This window comes from Calypte anna, chromosome 6, assembly GCF_003957555.1.
Source record: "Calypte anna isolate BGI_N300 chromosome 6, bCalAnn1_v1.p, whole genome shotgun sequence".
Lineage (NCBI taxonomy): Eukaryota > Metazoa > Chordata > Aves > Apodiformes > Trochilidae > Calypte > Calypte anna.
The window spans coordinates 32,103,434-32,120,131 of record NC_044252.1 but is presented as its reverse complement, the minus strand read 5'-3'; the positions used below and the strand labels follow the sequence as shown (position 1 = coordinate 32,120,131).

Below are 16,698 nucleotides of genomic sequence, written 5' to 3'. Positions count from 1 at the left end.
AAGCAAAGGGGACCTGGCAGCTTGTGAGTGATGTGGTTCTAGGGGTGACCCACCCCAGCTGGGGGTGCTGCTCCCACCCAAACACCATTTGCTTGGGGGCAGCTCGAGTCTCCAGCAGGATGGCTCAAAAAAAGCTCTTTTCCACCCAAAGCTGAGGCTGCTGATGGCCATGATGCCGGGGGGGAGGGGGATCCCCTCCCCCGGAGACCAGGGGGCTCCGTGCCCCTTCCCCCGGCAATGAGGGTCCTGGGGGGCACCCCCGGCAATCCTCCACACTCGGGGGCTCCGGCTCGCTCAGCACCCCCTCATCCCCTTCCCAGGGGACAGGGCTGGGGACCCCCAGCTCTAGCACAGCACCTCCCCCCCCAATCCCGTTCTTGAGGGGCTCGGCCGGAGACCACCCTCCCCCCCCTCCCCGGCAGTGGGGCGGCTCTACCCCCCACTCCCCATCCCCTTTCTGGGTGGGGGTGGACAGCCGGGGACCACCGCGGCGACATGCGGGCATCCCCATCCTTCTTTTGGGGGGGTACAGCCGGGAACCCCCCCCCCCACTCTCCCCGGAGCTGGCGGGGCTGAGCCGAGCGGCCGCCTCCCGGGCTGCGCAGCGCGGGGCTGCTCCCTCCCTCCCCCTTCCTCCCCTTCCTCCTCCTCCTCCTTCTTCTCCTCCTCCTCCTCCTCCGCTCCCCCCTCCCCTTAGGGCAGCGCCGGCGGAGGCGGCGGTCGCGGACGGGAGAACGATCGAGCGGGGCAGAACCGAGCAGCGGAGGTAGGGGAGGGGATGGGGGGTTCAGGGGTGTGTGTGTGGTTGTGTGTCTGGGGGGGGGTGGGGGGGCTCCTCAGGCCTCGGCTCCCCAAGTTTGGAGGCTGCGGGACTTTGCGGGAAGTTGCCGGTACCGCTGAGTAGCGCGGTTCGGCTCCGGGGACGGCACACCGGACCCCCCCACCTCCCCAACACCTTAGGGGGGGGGTGAGGGGTGCGGGTCCGGGCTTGGGGGTGCGGAGAACCCCGCGGTTGCTTCCATCCCATCCGCCTTGTTTTAGGGGTGGGGGGGGAGAAACCTGGAGGTGCTTCCCCAGCAAAAGGGGGGGAGGCTGGGAGAGTTCCCCCCCCAACTCCATGGGAGGGTCTCGGGGTGCCCCCCGGGTGCAGGGTGAGCAGAGATGGGGGGTGTGGGTGTTATTTCTTTTAACCCACAGTAGTGCTGGGTGACAAAGATAATGCCATTTGCTGTCATCTCGGCTGTGCCGGGCAGATCCCTGCTGGGGAACCGCTCCGTGTTTAATTGCGCTGGATTTGCCGGTGGTTTTTTGGCGAGAGAAACCACTTGTATAAAGGCTTTCTCCCAAAGATTCATTGGATTCCGGCACCGCATCCTCCTTAGAATGAAACCGGGGAGGGATGTTGCCCGTTCACTGAGGAGTATTAGGTGGAGAGGGGTATTTCTTAAATGCGAGAGGCTGGCTGGTAAAAATAGCTCCCTGGCATGGTTTTGCTGGGAATGCAGTCAAGGTTCAGCCGTGGGTTATTGTGGGGAAGAGTCTGTTAAGCAACAATTCACCAGCTGAACTTTGGTGGTGTCATATAGGGTTGTTTCTGGGTCTTTTTTTTTTTTTTTTTTTTTTTCCTGTGCTGCTTCATTGTAATACTCCAGCCTTACTCTGCAGTGAATGGACCTGGAGACAGCTGCATTTGTAGGTTGTGTTTGTAGGGTGATGCCTCTAAACACCCAGCAAACTTTCAGATAGGGCACTGGAGTTGTGGGGATTTTTAATTATTATATTATTCCGTGGCCAAAAATTCTTTTCATAGTGATTTGCTTGCACATGACCCAGGTAAGGATGCACTTGATGGCTTGATAACCAGATAAAAAGTCATTAAGATCTCCTGGAGAGCAGACACGTGCCTTTTGTGTTTCCTGACTCAAAATAAGCAGAGGTTAAAGACTGAAACTCCAAGTTTGCCACAACTCTTCATGATGAGTAAACATGTTGCAGGTTTAACTGAAAGCCACATGTGCCAGGTTGAGCAGCTCTGCTCTTGGTACCAGCTGGGGACTGCTTGATCTCTGGCAAAATAAAAGATAAATCCCTCAATAAGAAGTCACAGCATGGATGTGAAATAGAACTATGTATTGATATCTTTGCTATTTGTACACGTAAATGGGTGTATTTTGTGTACACAGACTCACTTATAAACAGCAAATACCAGTGGAATAGTTGTCTCAAAGCTTTTTTTTTTTTTTTTCTGCCAGTGATTAAAACCATGGCACACATCTCTTGCCCTGAGAGCTTCTCTGCTGCTGGTGCCATCTCACTCTTGGGCATTGAGTCAAAGGATTCATCTGGCTCTTCAGATGCCAAAAGAAAATCAATTTGAATGCAGAAAAGGGGGAACTGCTTGTATGAAGATTTAGTAGTGAAACTACCTTTTTTTTTCTTTTTCTTTTTTAATGGCCCTTAGATCCTGTGTCTGTAAGCACGGTCACCATGCAGCTCTGAAATCAGTAAGAAAAACAGTTTTCTGGTTCAGATTTTGTAACACAAGGACTAATCTGAAATTCAGAGTGTTTTATTTGGTGGTTTGGAACAGGGACACGATGAAACAGTGGAGATTTACATGGCAAAACACTTAATTCCACTAATGCAGTGCAAGACACTAATGGATGTTATCTGCTTTGCTAAACTAAAAGTAGGTGTCTGGGAGCTGTATAAATGAAAAGGGTGAAGCAGACTCTAGTGTTTGAATTATTTTATGTCATTTAAGTGGAAGGATGAGGCCATGTAAGCCCCTTTAGAAGGACAGGGTTTATCCAGGCATAATCATGGAGATACAAAGAAGACATTACTCATATTTTAACATTATTTTAAGCAACGTGTGGCAGGAGTTGTAGGAGAACCAGGAGCTTCAGTGGGCAAAGATGATGTTTGTAGCCCAGGTGATTTCAATGTTATGCCACAGGTTTTTAAAGCTGGAACTGTGTCCCAGTACTAAAGTAGCAGCTTGCAAAGGAGTTGTATGAAAGGCCAAGTTGTTAGGTGGGTGGCAGCAAACTCTTCCAAGGCTCATAGAGTGTTGCTAGCTGTGATACTACAATCCCTCCACCTCTCATGAAAGATTTCTTACCAAATTCCTCTACTGGCTAGGAAGGGAATAATTACTAGTAGCTTCTTTTCCTGTGCTGAGGATTTCCTTCTAGGTTCATGGGAGTGAAATTTTAAGAAGTTTCAGCTCAGTGTTGTGTCACTCCTGGGGCTTTAATGTTGCTCTGATCTGTTGAGCTGATTTTTCTATCCCAAAGCTGTCAGCAGCCTCGTCTTGCCTGATTGCCATGATGATTTAGGAGCTTAGAATACCTGACTGCGCTTCTCTTTCAGTACAGAGGCATCACTTGGGTGAAGAGAGACTTAAACAGGTGCCCAGAGATTCCTTCTGCCTCCCAAACCTTAACTCCCTTTGCACTTACTCCATCTTTAAAGGCTGTAGAGCCAATAATCATCACTTCCAAGGAAATTTGCTATTCAGTCCCTCAGTGCTGCTCTGGATCCTCCTGGGATGTCAATCACCTGGTTTCCAACATCCTCTTAGAGTCTGCAGGACCTCCCCCCTGATTTGAAGCAGGGTCCTGAATCTCTGTCTCAGAGTCCTTAATCTCTGTCTTTAGGCTTTAATTCCTCCCTTTACCTCCCTCTTTCCCTCTTCTTTTCTTTTACCTGAGGGGTAACAGAATCCCCACCTTACTCCTTGGCTGGAGCTAAGTTGTTCAGCTGGCAGGACCCAAAGTGCTGTGGAAAACCAAGGTACATTTTCAATAGGAGCAGATTTTCCCTCCCTGCTCCCCCCTGTTTTCTCCTACAAATTAGTATTTTGTGTTTATAATGTTTTTTAGTGAAGTGCACTGTTTTTCTTGCTGCCAGTGCCAGATTTGGAGTCTAAATGCAGCCATTCACATGAGGGCAAGGGATCTGGGAGCTCCTACAAGTTCTTATCTCAAAGCAGCCTGAATGGCACTGATCTCCCCAATTATGCTGCAGTTTCACTAAAATTACCTAATTATGGTCAGCATTGGAGACCCATCCCCTTAAATTCTGCAGGCCTGTTCATCTATGTAACAGAACACTGGCTGTTTGTCCCTATGAATTTTTATTTATTTGTGTTCCCTGGGCTGAAAGACACAAATCCAGTTCTGTCCTGATTGCTTGGTTTGGTTTTTACCCATGAGGGCAGCAGGCTGGGTGCAGTGGGAGCTCTGTAATCCTTTGGTTACACAGCTGGCCCCTCCAAGCCACTCCAGGAGCAAGCAGTTAATGCAGCTTTTCCAAGGAGTATTTATTCATTTGTGTTACACCTGATGTCCATCAGCTCTTGAATGGAAGCACTGGTTTTAAGGAGCATGGCATCCTCTGGGAGATAACCTGGTAGCTTAAGAGTAGCTTAAGAGAAGAAACAGAAAGGGAAAATGAAGTCCAGTTGGGTACTGGTGGCTGATGGAAAGGACAAGGCAGCTGGGGTGGTGCTGAGAGAGCAGATGGGCTGATGAATGTGGAGAGGAACAAGTGGTCCATGGCCAGCTCTGTCCCAGTGCCCAACCTCTGTCCCCTGTGGCATCACACCAGAGGTCATGGACTCACCAGCTCCCAATCTATTTTCTTGCTTTTTCTCATTCCTAGATCCAGCTTCTTTTATCCAGCTTCTTCTGCCCCTCTACTCTGGTGAGATCCCACCTGGAGAACTGTGTCCAGCTCTAGGTTCCTCAGCACAAGAATCATAGAATGGGTTGGGAGTGACCTTAAAACTCATCCTGCCATGGGCAGGGACACCTCCCAGAGCCCAGGGTGCTCCAAGCCCCATCCAACCTGGGCTGAGACACTGCCAGGGATGGGGCAGCCACAGCTTCTCTGGGAAACCTGGGCCAGGGGCTCAGCACCCTCACAAGAAATATCTTCTAATATCCAAGTCTCCTCTTTTTCAGCTTAAAACCACTCCTCCTTATCCATCCCCTTGTCCAAAGTCCCTCCCCAGCTTTCCTGGAGCCCTTTCAGGTACTGGAATGTTCTCTAAGGAGCCTTCTCTGAACAACCCCAACTCTCTCCACCTCTCTGTATGGACTTGCCAGCCCCAGCCCACTTCTCTGCTTCTTTTCATTCCCTGATCCAGCTTCTTCAGATTCCCAAACAGCTTCTCCTGCCTGAACCTGCTGTTTTTCAAGCCCCTGAAGTGGCAGGGCTGCTGCTTTCCCCATGAACCAGCCAGAAATGAGGCAGAACACCCAAACTAACCCAGCTCCAGAACCATTTTTGGAGCTCCTGGTGCAGGGTAAGAGAGAAACTCTAAAGCCCCTGCAGCATTTGGGATGGGGAAAGACAGCTGGGTGCCTTCTGGGTGATGGGTTTCCTTTCAAATGAACACAGTCCTGTGAAGAAATGTGATGGGGAGGTAGGAAAGTGACTCAAGATTTTATTATTTTATATACCAAGCACCACTAAATCCCCACTTTTTATCCTGAAACTCAACGTGCTGTCACTGGGACTCATCAAATACCCACACCACTTTATAAATAAGTGTGGGGTTTTTTTAATGCACACTTTGTATGGAGTGTGGGTAGCAGAAGGTGCAGATCTGGACCTAAATAGCAAAGTATTAAGTGTGACATTTTTCATTTGCTTCACGCCTTCCAGTAGGGAAAAGTATGGTTTTACAACCTATTTTTTTTTTTTTTCTGTAAAAAACCTTGATGTTCAGTGTGGGTGAATGTACTCTCCTATTTTACCATAAAATTAGAAAAAATTAGAAGATTGAAAAAAACCTTTTGTGTTATTATTTTCTTGCATACATTGAATACATTGCAGACGTTTTCATGCACAGCTTAAATCTGCCAAGTTTGAGTTAGACCTGATTATTTCTCTGTGGGGCTGTGTGGAGTTGAAGGGAAAACCTTTCTTTCAATTAATGGCAGTCATGGTGCTAGAGGTGAGTTTTACCTGGTGAGAACTGGGAGATCAGGCAGAAAAAAAAAAAAAAAAAAAGGATTGATGGATGTTTAGGAAAAGCAAAACCACCTTGAAAAAGACACAGATTTCTGTAAGATAAAAATAAAGATTTTTCTCTGCTTAGGGGCTGGAAGAAACCTGGTGGATAGTGGTGGGGAAATTGTGGAGCATGGTAGTTGTGAGTTGGGAATATTGGATGGTTTCAGATGAAGATGAGAACGACCTTATCTGATGTAAGCACCCAAATCTGGGTCTTGCAGGGGGAAAAAAGCCCTTGATTCAAGAGCATCAGATCAGTGAGATATCAACAAGTAGGAGAGAGCCCAGGAATAAATAAAAAAAAAATTAAAAAGCAGTGGAAATCAGGATTCTGGAAGGGTTTGCATATGGTTTACATGGTTTGAAGACAATGTGAGGACCTTAGCATGTGATGGCCTGGGAGTGGCAGGATTTATTAATCTGAGGAAGGAAAAGGAATGTGGTGCAGCCAGGAGGTTTGGTTGAGTGAAGCTGGAAATGGAGAGAAGGGAAAAGGGCAGTTTAATAGATTATTAGCAGTGGGTATTGTGTAATGAGATGGGTTTGCCTGCAGGGCCAGCTCTTGAAGCTTCATCTCCTGAAAATACTTAAAACCAACACTTTTTTTGCAAGTCCATCCAATATCTAATATTTCTTTCCAGTCTCTTCAGCTTTATTTACTTGTGAGTTGAGAAATTTGTCTTCCAGCTGAGCTATATAAATATTAAATAAGCAATCTCAAATAATACCAAAGTGAAAGGGATAATGAAATTCCTAGGTAGAGGAATTACAATGCAAGCTACACTGGGGGGCTCTGCATTTAAAAAAAAAAGGCAAAAAATTGGTTTTCCAGCACTTCAGCATTGACCATTTCAGTTTTCCACCCTGGGCAACTCATCAGAGCCATTCAGAAAGTAAATAATTTAAATGCAAAAGTTGTTAAATTATAGAGCTATGAAAACAGTATCTCAGGTTGAAGATTAACCTGCCTGAAGAAGAGATAAGGAGAAATCAGAACCAAACCACTATTGCTCTTGACATTTAGCATTAGAATTACTTAGCAAAGCTATTTATACCTCCTTTCAAGCAGTTTCAACAAGAAATTAGTCATGAGAGGTGAACAGGAGGGAAGAGGGGAACCTGAGCTCATCCATCTTATTATAGATAAGGGGAAAAACTCCTTTGTCTCACATGGGGCTGTTTTCAAAGTGTTGAGCTCTTCAGAGAATATTTTTATACCTTGCTAAAGGAGATCAGCAAAATTAAAAATACAGCTCATAGTAAAATGGGATATCTCTTGGTATCCATGGAAATCCCACGTGGATTTCTCTTGCAGCAGAGGGGATGAAGAGTAATTTCAGTGCTGTCAGGGGAAACAGCATCTTGCTCCTCTAAATAGTGGGCACTGAAGATGTTTCCCATTTGTTTTGGGTGAAGGTTTTGCCATTTATTGCTGAAAAGTGTGGTTGTAGAGGAGAGGCTTGGTTAGCCCAGCCTAACACTCTGAGCAGCTTTTAGCTTAACTTCCTACTGGTTGTTTTTTTTTTTTTAAAACCCAACAGATTTCATTAACTCCCATGTAAAACATCCCTCTTCACATCACTTGCTGCTTGTTCTGAACACAGCTCTAAAAATTCAGTGTTCTGTTGTTTGGTACCAGAGTTGCTAGGTGTCAAGAATTCATAGAATCATAGAATCATAGAATTAGCCGGGTTGGAAGGGACCTCAGAGATCATCTAGTCCAACCCTTGACCCACCGGAGCAGTTGCTAGACCATGGCACTGAGTGCCACATCCAGTCTTTTTTTAAATGTCTCCAGGGACGGAGAATCTCCCACCTCACCGGGCAGTCCATTCCATAGCCTGATCACCCTCTCTGTGAAGAAATTCTTTCTAATATCTAACCTAAACCTCCCCTGGCACAACTTAAGACTGTGTCCTCTTGTCTTGTTGAAGGTCGTCTGTGAAAAGAGTCCAGTTCCCACCTCGCTACAGCCTCCTTTCAGGTAGTTGTAGACAGCAATGAGGTCTCCCCTGAGCCTCCTCTTCTTCAGGCTGAACAGTCCCAGTTCTCTCAGCCTCTCCTCATAGGGCCTGTGCTCGAGTCCCTTCACCAGCCTGGTTGCCCTCCTTTGGACCTGCTCCAGGACCTCTACATCCTTCTTAAACTGAGGGGCCCAGAACTGGACACAGTACTCGAGGTGTGGCCTCACCAGGGCTGAGTACAGGGGAAGAATCACCTCCCTGGACCTGCTGGTGACGCTGTTTCTGATACAGGCCAGGATGCCGTTGGCCTTCTTGGCCACCTGGGCACACTGCTGGCTCATGTTCAGTTTCTTGTCAATGCAGACTCCCAGGTCCCTTTTTGCCTGGCTGCTCTCCAGCCACTCTGTCCCCAGCCTGTAGCGCCTGTAGCATTTTGATGCAACACCAGGAATGCACAAAAAGCTTCTGTTGGGTTTTGATGACTTTTTCTTTCCATAATGCCCATTAAGTGGGTGTAGGAATCTATCCAGTTTCCCATTTTTTCCCCCCAATTTTTTTTTGTTGCTGTTTTTTGTTGGTTTTGGGTTTTTTTGGTCATTTTGTACTAGCACGTTGCATAATAAATGAAAAAAAAAAAGGATTTGAAAGCAAATACAGGTAGCTGTGTAAGTATCAGCAGTGATCTTTGTTGCACTATTATAATTTCTAGCTTCTACAGGCTTTTCAGGGTTAGAAAATAAGCTGTAACTTTACAATTTTTATTTGCACCTTAAAAATCCATCCCTGCTACTGAAACAAGGCTATTCCAACCACAATCACTAAAAATGCTACATTGCAGCACTTCAACAGCCTTCTTGGTGTATCTTTAAAGATAACAAATAATTCTGAACCAGCAAATATCATTAAGTTGCATTTAAGAAAAAAAAAAAACCTGAGCATTTCAAACTAGATAATATAAATGCTGTGTTGATTCCAAACAGCAATTCTCAGGATGAACTTCTGGCTTCATTAAAGGCAATGAAATGTCTTCCTGCTGACTTGAGTGTGCCAGGATTTACAGAAAAATAAAATAAATTGAAATGGGATCCTTAAAGGTTTGCTTCTTGATGAGTTACTGGAGCTGAAGGCGTTCAGCTGTATTTTCTTGTGCTTATGTTCTTTAGTTAAGCCAGGAAGTCTTAAACTGAAGGGAATGGCTGGTGGGGATGAGGGGATGGGAAAAGGAAATCATAATTCTCTTTGAAATAATATATCAGTGGTTGTGTTATCCCAGAGGTTCCCTTTCTTAGAATCCCAGGATGGTTTGGGTTGGAAGAGACCTTAAAGCTCATCAATTCCCACCCCCTGCCATGGTCAGGGACACCTCCCACAGCCCAGGTTGCTCCAAGCCCCATCCAGCCTGGGCTGAGACACTGCCAGGGATGGGGCAGCCACAGCTTCTCTGGGAAACCTGGCACAGGGGCTCAGCACCCTCACACCAAAGAATTTCTTCCTAATTTCTCAGCTAAATCTCCCGTCTTCCAGCTTGGAGCTTTCCCCCTTTCTCCTATCCTCCCGTGCCCTTGTCAAAAGTCCTTCCCCAGCTTCCCTGCAGCCCCCTCAGGTACTGGGAGATACTTTAAGGTGTCCCCAGAAGAGATGAGGCACAACAACAAAGAAGAGAAGAGGTGTCCCCCTTCCTAATGGCCGACCTAAATCAACCCTCTTCAAGTTCTAATTGCCAAACTTCAGGCGTGTCCCCATTTCAATGCTGAGGGACACTGCCCCTGCAGGTAGCCAATTCCTCTTCAGGATATTTAGGACTTAAAAGTGCTGGCAAGCCCCCAAATCAAAATCTTTTTCAAGTATTCCATTACTACATCACGTGGGGAAGAGCCTGGGCAGCCTTTTGCATCAAGTACAACATTCAGGCATGGGTTTAGGGACATTCTTAGCTTTGTCCTTTGGGCATCAAGGATTTTCATGCTGCAGCTGAATAGGAGGAAGGAATTAATTTGATTTAGGGATGTCAAACTGTGAGTGAAGTTCCTCCTCTCACATCCTTCGAAGAAGGCTCAGAGGCTCTGGATGTAGCCTGCCCATCCGCTTGAGTTTTGCAGAGATATTTTTGAACTTCCTCTGCTGATAAATATTTAGAGTCTGTTTAGATTTCATCTCATTTCCGTTAGTGCTTACAGATATTTTTTTTTCCCCTACTTATTACCAAAGAAATGGGTGTCACAAGCCTTGAAACTGCAGCGTGTGCAGTTTTGCAATTTTAATTTGTCACTGACTGACAGCTTACTTATTAATTATCCAAGAGAGGCTTCTGGCTTTCTGAAAGAGAACTTTATTTCAGGGCTGTAGAAGTGGAGCTGTAATTGCTTTATGTCTGGAGGTGCTGGTCCAGGTGTAGAAGCCTCAGCTGAATTAGATGTGACCATCACTGAGGATCAATAAAGCACTAAAAGTGGACAAGGCTGTTTCAAATTGGTGGAAGTTTTAGTCACCAGGATGCTGCTGAGCTCAGAATGAAAATTGCAGCTGTATCTTTTTTTCTTCTTTGTTTTTTGTTACGTTTAATTAAAATCTAATGAACCCTAATAAACCCAAATTGACATTACTCAGAGCACTTGAAGGGTTTTCTCTGCAAAATTCTGTGCAGCCTTTCCTTACATCCTTGCTCAGCAATTCTCCCTGCTGTTGCCCAGCTAAATCTCAGTGCTATTTGCTAATTCCTTTTTGGAAGTCTTGGTTTGTTGTGGTTTTTTGTTTTTTTCTTTTCCTGATGTGAACATGACAATCCCACTTGAATTAGGTAACAGTGGTTGTCAGCAGGCATAAAGATCATGGTGCCCAGGAGTCTCAGAAGTGTCTGTGTCAAAATAAAGAAAGAAAACAGCTATACTCAGCCCTGGTGAGGCCACACCTCGAGTCCTGTGTCCAGTTCTGGGCCCCCCAGTTCAGGAAGGATATCGAGGTCCTGGAGCAGGTCCAAAGGAGGCAACTGGGCTGGTGAAGGGACTGGAGCACAGATCCTATGAGGAGAGGTTGAGGGAGCTGGGGGTGTTGAGGCTGGAGAAGAGGAGGCTCAGGGGAGACCTCATCACTCTCTGCAACTCCCTGAAAGGAGGTTGGAGCCAGGGGGGGTTGGGCTCTTTTCCCAGGCAACTCTCAGCAAGACAAGAGGGCAGGGTCTCAAGTTGTGCCAGGGGAAATTTAGGTTAGATATTAGAAAGAATTTCTTTCTGGAGAGGGTGATCAGGCATTGGAATGGGCTGCCCAGGGAAGTAGTGGATTCTCCGTGTCTGGAGATATTTCCAAAGAGCCTGGATGTGGCACTGAGTGCCATGGGCTGGGAACTGCAGCGGGAGTGGATCAAGGGTTGGACTTGATGATCTCTGAGGTCCCTTCCAACCCAGCCAATTCTATGATTCTATGATTATATGAAAAAGCTTTCCTAAGAAGCATAAAACTTCAAAAAAAAGGAGAAAGAATTGCTTAGCAGCACTGAAATGAGTTACCTTATAATACAGCAAATTGCCACCAGATGTCCCTTATTTTCTGCCCCACTGTGCTGGGGAGAAATCTGCCCTTGGTATAGAAAAGAGAAAAAAAAAGAAAAGCAACTTGCTTGAAGTGGCTTTGTTTCTGTTTGTATTCAGAGTTGGCAGCTGTCTTCCTCAATAAATATTTCCATCTGAAAACTAGATTGTATAGACTTGTTTCTCCTCGATGAGATAGACTTGCATTTTTAATGAGGCTTAAATGCCAGCAGTGACATTTTGCAATCCAGGCTTTAAGGAAATAATTAATAGGCTTACTAAATTTCCCAAGCACACTGTATGGAAAGGACAGCTTTATTATTATGAACTTCACTGCCATTAAAGACACTTTAACCAGGAGCTTAAAGGCCAATTTATCTTCAGCCAAGTTAAAAGCAGTCAGATGAGTCTCCAAGTTGAGCAGGACTAAAAGTGAGGTGAAAGGACCACATAAAAAAACCAGCAGCCACTTACAGAAGGATGCAATTCATCCTCAGGGCTTAAAAGCCTTCCAGAAAAGTGTAAATAAAGACAAGAGAGATGAGGATATATCTTTAAAGCTGGGAAGTAACACTTGGTACCCAACACAAAGCTGATTTTCCTGACCCCAGGAACATGACCAACATCAGGAGCAGGATGAGGCTTCACCATCTGGCTCGTGGTGTTCAGTGGTGGATTTTTTTTCCTTCCATTACCAGAGATGTTCAGCTGACAAGTGCAGACCCTCTTCCTGCCCCATGGCCCTATAAGCCTCATGCTCATTTATTTTTTTGGTCTCTCCTCCAAGGCAGCACCATTAGGAAGGGGAAATTTAATTTTCTGGACTTGAAGCAGAAAGACTGCAAATTGAGTGTTTTCCTGAAGGGTAGTGATTAGTGGCTTTTTATTCCAGTGGTAAGACTGTGGTTTCTTTTCATGCTTTAAATGTGTCTCCTGTCTCAGATTCTGGTTTGGGATGGAGTCACACTCACTGTGTAGCCCTCATGCAGCTTGAAGGAGGGAAATCCATTGCTCCCAGTCAATGATGTCAGGGTTGCTTTCCAAATTATTTGCTTTTTAAGTTACAGAAGCAGCTGTTTGGAAAGACAACCTACCTTCATTTTTCACCTGTGGTGATAAATATACCCTGGCATGGCATTCACTGGCTGCAGGCAGAGGCTTTTTTCCTTCTCTATGCTAGAGGAAAAAGAGGGGTGAGCAAAGCATTCCTTAACTAATAGAAATGGGGTTGCCTGCTAAATGCAGAGAAGTGGTGTTTTAGCAGCTAGAATGAAACAAATTATATTAATGAGGGCTTTAGGGTCTTAACTGAGAGTTCTTTCTGAGGCTGAGGGTTTCACTTCCTTGCTGCAGGTCTTGCAACCTCACTCCTGAAAATGCCACCTGCCAGCTTTGAGCCCCAAAATTCTGGCTGCAACCCTCATGAAGTGGAGTCCTGGCATGGGTCTGGAGTGGGGAGCCTGATGGCAGGGTGGGAAGGATGGAGAAATGAACTTCTCTGTCTTCTGAGCTTCTGGAAAGGCTTAAATTCACCCTGTTTAATAGGGTTAATGGGGGAAATTTAGGTTCAAGGCTGTCTGCCTGGGATGGCTTCTTTAGAAACTGGATTGCCACTGACTTTCTGTCTTGTACAGAACATATCTGGATTTTACTCAAAGACCCTGAATCTCCATTTGATGGGATATGGGAGAGCGAGTTAGGAGATCAAGATTTTTCTTGGACTTTCTTATTTTATACCAAAGTACAGGGGTAAAGCTTATCAGTGCTCTGTCATTTTGTCATCCACAAAGCCAGAACCATTCTGACATCTGCCATGGGGAGCTCCTCCAAAATGCTCAACTCTCTCCATGCCCTAAGGCTCTGATGCACACAAACACATGGGAGTTGACTCCAGGAGTGCTCTGACTTTGCTGTGGATGGCATGAATATTTGCCATGAAACCACCCCCTTTACTCATTCAGGTAGTTTTTCAGGTTATTAAAAGGTTGTTAAAATAATGCATTTGTTTAGGGCTGGAGAACAGAGTTTCCCTGGTGCAGATCAGTTTTGTGGATGTAGTTTATCCCCCTGTAGGAGGAAAGATGAGAATGACTTCAAAATTTTCACACATAAAGGAAGGAAAAGCACATAATTGCAATGTTTTCTCCTGATTTCTTATGATCAAAATGTAATTTCTAACACTAACCCAGGCGTTGAAGGAAATGAGATGCATTTTATGTGCATATAAACGTTTCTGTATTTATAGACAATTCTGAACTCCTGGAGTCTCTTACTTTGGTTATAAACATTGTGGATGCCGAAGGCATTTTTCAGGATTTTAACACTCAGGAAAGTTGTAAATTAAGTCAAATGGTCAGTGGTGAGCCTATAATTTCTCCTACATGCCCAGGATGAATGGTTTTCCAGCATGCCTCACTTCTCATACTGGTGAAGTAACTCCCATAAAAGCAGCAGGACTGACTCAGTTGTTCCCACACGAGGTCTGAGTTTTGTCCACGAGAAAGAGTTGGTTTCTCAGGGCCAGAGAACCAATCTTACCTTGTTGTCTTTGGTCTGAAGCTCTGCTCCAACCATGCCAAGCAGATCCTTCTCTCCTGGAGCACTTTGGGAATGCCAAAGGGAATGGTCCCAGCCAGCTGCCCCTTGGAAGCATCAGCAAGGAACTGAACTCATGGGACTCTTTGGTTGCCAAAGAGTGGAGGGTGTTCATGGGGAGAAAATAAAACAACCCAAACAACCAAACCAACCAAATTGTTTTGTAACCTCATTGCCCAGGCCCTCACATCTGGATGCCAAGGATGCTGAATTGGATCTTAGAGTGCTGGAATTGTTTCTGTTGAAGCCAGGCCCAAAGAAGAGCTGGGGAGATGGGGGAAGCTTTGCTCTTCTGGGACCTTCTCTGCTGAGGATGGAAGTCAGGACAAGCAGTGTCCAAAACTCCTGATTTGGCTGCTGAGTCCCATTCCTGAAGCTCTGATGGGAGACATTGCATTTTGGGGCACTTTGTTGCATGTTGCTGTCTTTAGATGTGGGAGCAGAGTGACCTTTGTAGAAACCAATGACTGGTAGGGGCTTTTGCTTTTTTTTCATGGCAAATGCTGCCTTTTCTTAACAGCATTTCAGAGGGTGGAAAACATCAAAAGGAAACTGAACATGGACCAACTTCTACGATGTTTCTGACACCACACCACTCCTTTTGGTGTCCTCTAAAAACAAAAAAAAAGGTGCAATTCAGTCACACCATTGATACAACCGGTCTATAAGGACCCATTTTTCACAGTTTTCTGCCTTGATTTTGGTGGAGTCCCTGCTGCAGACATATATTAAGGAACTGGGAGTTTATTTCACATTTAAAACATCCCAACACATCTGTATGCTCTTGATGCTGTCTTAGTCTCCTCCCTGTCTGAAAGCTTTGAATGCATTCTCAGCCTGACCCAAGTTAATCCACTGATCCTGTGAAATCAGAGATCTGTGTCTTTGACTCCAGGTAGAGTAAATACTGTTGGTAACAGAGAAATTTAAGAGATAGAAATGTATTTCAATACTTGGGAGGTATTTTTGCTGGAGATGGTTTTTTTTTAGATGTGTTCATTCTGCTAACGTTGGAGTTTAAAGGACCTGGCAAAGTATCTTCTGGGGGATTTTCTGGAGAGGCTTCTGGTTCTTTGCAGTGTTTTATGATGTTAATGCTTTATCTCATTTTTTCTGCATTAGAAACTTAGCTTTTTTGGGTGATGATTGCAGCCATGCATCTGTTCTTGCAAAGCTGGTTGCCAACTGGAATTTGCTTCATTTTCAATTACTTCTGTTAAGTGCTTCAGTAAAGTTTATTTCAGCTCAGGGGGAACCTGAGCTCCAGGGCTGTGTCCTCTGAATTCTGAATTCCTGCTGCCATCTTCTCAAGCATCTCCATGTCCTCCTCTATTTGCCTAGCTTCAAACATTATCAATAAGCACTCCTGTTTCCAAAACAACCCTGATTTTTTTTTTCTCCTGCTCCACTCCTGAGTTGTGCCCTGCAGCCCCTGGGGACACCAAGATTTTTCAGCAGAGCATTTGGAAAAATTCCTCCCCTTTCCTCCTTCAAACTGCATCCTCTGGTCCATCCTTGGGCTGGACCACAGAGAAGATGAGGGGAGCATCCTGGTTCTGAGCATCCTTGCATAGCACTCACCTGGGGCTCAATAGGCTCAGTAAGGACCACCATGTGAATTGGGACTTGTGCCATCCAGGAGCTCCATCATGGGATTTTTTTTTTTGCAGTTTTTCAGTGCAAAGCCTTAAAAGGTGAATTTTAACCCCTGCAGCTTCAGCAGAGGAAGAGGGGTTAGTTTGAGACAGACTCCCTACAACAGAAGTGAAGTAATAACCTTCTTGGAGAGCTTTGCCTCAGTTTGCCTCTGCAGAGCAAACACAGAGCATGGGCTTTGCTGGGCTAAACGTTGCCTTTATGTTGGCAGAAGGGGCAGGGTGTGAAGGCAGGGATGCCAAATTTTTCTTGGTGCCTTCATCATTTTGCAGAGAGGGTTTGTTTTGTGGTTGGTTGGTTGGTTATTTTTTGGTTTTGATTGTTTTTCCCAGGTTTCTTTCAGTGGAAATTCAGTAAATTCAGTTCTTAGATTTTTGCCTTGTGTGTTTACCATCTGCAGCCCAGCTAAGTGCCATGTGAAGCATGAAAAGATATTTGTGGTCATGTTCTTTCCAAGTGGAAAACAAGGATAATGAAACCAAACACGGGCAGAATCTGGAGGAACAGAAAGTCAAGCCCAGGCAGTCAGTGCAGCAGTGGCTGGAGAACAGATTTATTATATTATTGTTCTCAATATTACAGTATTTCCTTACTGAGCCCATAACATAGCATGGTTTTCTTTTTTTTTTTTTTTTTTTTATTTATTTTGTTTTTATTGCTGTAAAAGGGTGTTTTCATGCAGCTGTGAGGTCACCAGGCTAGAGTTTACCATGTTATCCAGAGCTGGGATTTTTTTTTTTGGTGTTTTGAGGCTGGTGACAGCACGTGAGATGTCCTCTGCCTTGTGACAGCCTGAATCAGTACATGAAGATAACTGAATTTCTTTGAAGTTTGGAACAAAAGTCTTGCCCTTTAGCTGTGATGAGCTGAAGATGCCAGAGAGGAGAATGTTTAATCCATTAGGAAATGGCATTAGGTGCCACACCAAGTGT

At 45.3% G+C, this 16,698-nt stretch overlaps 1 protein-coding gene across 1 annotated transcript in view; it reads left to right on the top strand.

Moving 5' to 3' along the window:
- Positions 1-637: 637 nt before the first annotated feature.
- CHST15 (carbohydrate sulfotransferase 15) overlaps positions 638-16,698 on the top strand; it is a 44,129-nt gene continuing 28,068 nt past the window's right edge. Inside the window, exon 1 of the mRNA XM_030453650.1 lies at positions 638-766. The gene's annotated coding sequence lies outside the window, so the exon portion shown is untranslated. The remainder of the gene's footprint in view (positions 767-16,698) is intronic.